A 2,500-nucleotide genomic window follows, 5' to 3' on the forward strand; every position below is an offset into this window, starting at 1 on the left:
ACAGATACTGAGATATACTTTGCGTGTGTGTATGCGCGCCTGAGTGTAAGCCCGTGTGTGTGTGTGTGTGTGTGTGCGTAGTGCGAGCTTTAATTAACGCCGTTTTACCCATGACGACCAGGGATCCAACGGGCGTTATGAGGAGAGCTGGGGATAAAAAAACAAACTTAAGTGAGTATGAGTTTGAGGAAGTGAGTGTGAGGAAGATGTGAATGCGAAGTGGAAGAGAGTGTGAGTTTGAGGAAGATGTGAGTGTGAGGTGGAAGTGAGCGTGAGTTTGAGGAAGATGTGAGTGTGAGTTTGAGGAAGATGTGTGTGAGTTTGAGGAAGATGTGAGTGTGAGTTTGAGGAAGTGAGTTTGAGGAAGATGTGAGTGTGAGGTGGAAGGGAGTGTGAGTTTGAGGAAGATGTGAGTGTGAGTTTGAGGAAGATGTGTGTGAGTTTGAGGAAGATGTGAGTGTGAGTTTGAGGAAGTGAGTTTGAGGAAGATGTGAGTGTGAGGTGGAAGGGAGTGTGAGTTTGAGGAAGATGTGAGTGTGAGTTTGAGGAAGATGTGTGTGAGTTTGAGGAAGATGTGAGTGTGAGTTTGAGGAAGTGAGTTTGAGGAAGATGGGAGTGTGAGTTTGAGGAAGTGAGTTTGAGGAAGATGGGAGTGTGAGTTTGAGGAAGTGAGTGTGAGGTGGAAGTGAGCGTGAGTTTGAGGAAGATGTGAGTGTGAGTTTGAGGAAGTGAGTTTGAGGAAGATGGGAGTATGAGTTTGAGGAAGTGAGTGTGAGGTGGAAGTGAGCGTGAGTTTGAGGAAGATGTGAGTGTGAGTTTGAGGAAGATGTGAGTGTGAGTTTGAGGAAGTGAGTGTGAGGTGGAAGTGAGTGTGAGTTTGAGGAAGATGTGAGTGTGAGTTTGAGGAAGTGAGTGTGAGGTGGAAGTGAGTGTGAGTTTGAGGAAGATGTGAGTGTGAGTTTGAGGAAGTGAGTTTGAGGAAGATGTGAGTGTGAGTTTGAGGAAGATTTGAGTGTGAGGTGGAAGGGAGTGTGAGTTTGAGGAAGATGTGAGTGTGAGTTTGAGGAAGATGTGTGTGAGTTTGAGGAAGATGTGAGTGTGAGTTTGAGGAAGTGAGTTTGAGGAAGATGTGAGTGTGAGGTGGAAGGGAGTGTGAGTTTGAGGAAGATTTGAGTGTGAGGTGGAAGGGAGTGTGAGTTTGAGGAAGATGTGAGTGTGAGTTTGAGGAAGATGTGAGTGTGAGGAAGATGTGAGTGTGAGTTTGAGGAAGTGAGTGTGAGGAAGATGTGAATGTGAAGTGGAAGGGAGTGTGAGTTTGAGGAAGTGAGTGTGAGGTGGAAGTGAGTGTGAGTTTGAGGAAGATGTGAGTGTGAGTTTGAGGAAGATGTGAGTGTGAGTTTGAGGAAGTGAGTGTGAGGTGGAAGTGAGTGTGAGTTTGAGGAAGATGTGAGTGTGAGTTTGAGGAAGATGTGAGTGTGAGTTTGAGGAAGTGAGTGTGAGGTGGAAGTGAGTGTGAGTTTGAGGAAGATTTGAGTGTGAGTTTGAGGAAGTGAGTTTGAGGAAGATGTGAGTGTGAGTTTGAGGAAGTGAGTGTGAGGTGGAAGTGAGCGTGAGTTTGAGGAAGGTGTGAGTGTGAGTTTGAGGAAGATGTGAGTGTGAGTTTGAGGAAGTGAGTGTGAGGTGGAAGTGAGTGTGAGTTTGAGGAAGATGTGAGTGTGAGTTTGAGGAAGATGTGAGTGTGAGTTTGAGGAAGATGTGAGTGTGAGTTTGAGGAAGATGGGAGTGTGAGTTTGAGGAAGATGTGAGTGTGAGTTTGAGGAGGATGTGAGTGTGAGTTTGAGGAAGATGTGAGTGTGAGGAAGATGTGAGTGTGAGTTTGAGGAAGATGTGAGGGTGAGTTTGAGGAAGATGTGAGTGTGAGTTTGAGGAAGTGAGTGTGAGGTGGAAGTGAGTGTGAGTTTGAGGAAGATGTGAGTGTGAGTTTGAGGAAGTGAGTTTGAGGAAGATGTGAGTGTGAGTTTGAGGAAGTGAGTGTGAGGTGGAAGTGAGCGTGAGTTTGAGGAAGATGTGAGTGTGAGTTTGAGGAAGATGTGAGTGTGAGTTTGAGGAAGTGAGTGTGAGGTGGAAGTGAGTGTGAGTTTGAGGAAGATGTGAGTGTGAGTTTGAGGAAGATGTGAGTGTGAGTTTGAGGAAGTGAGTGTGAGGTGGAAGTGAGTGTGAGTTTGAGGAAGATGTGAGTGTGAGTTTGAGGAAGTGAGTGTGAGGAAGATGTGAATGTGAAGTGGAAGGGAGTGTGAGTTTGAGGAAGTGAGTGTGAGGTGGAAGTGAGTGTGAGTTTGAGGAAGATATGAGTGTGAGTTTGAGGAAGATGTGAGTGTGAGTTTGAGGAAGTGAGTGTGAGGTGGAAGTGAGTGTGAGTTTGAGGAAGATGTGAGTGTGAGTTTGAGGAAGATGTGAGTGTGAGTTTGAGGAAGATGTGAGTGTGAGTTTGAGGAAGATG

Source organism: Penaeus vannamei, chromosome 9 (assembly GCF_042767895.1).
Source record: "Penaeus vannamei isolate JL-2024 chromosome 9, ASM4276789v1, whole genome shotgun sequence".
Classification (NCBI taxonomy): domain Eukaryota; kingdom Metazoa; phylum Arthropoda; class Malacostraca; order Decapoda; family Penaeidae; genus Penaeus; species Penaeus vannamei.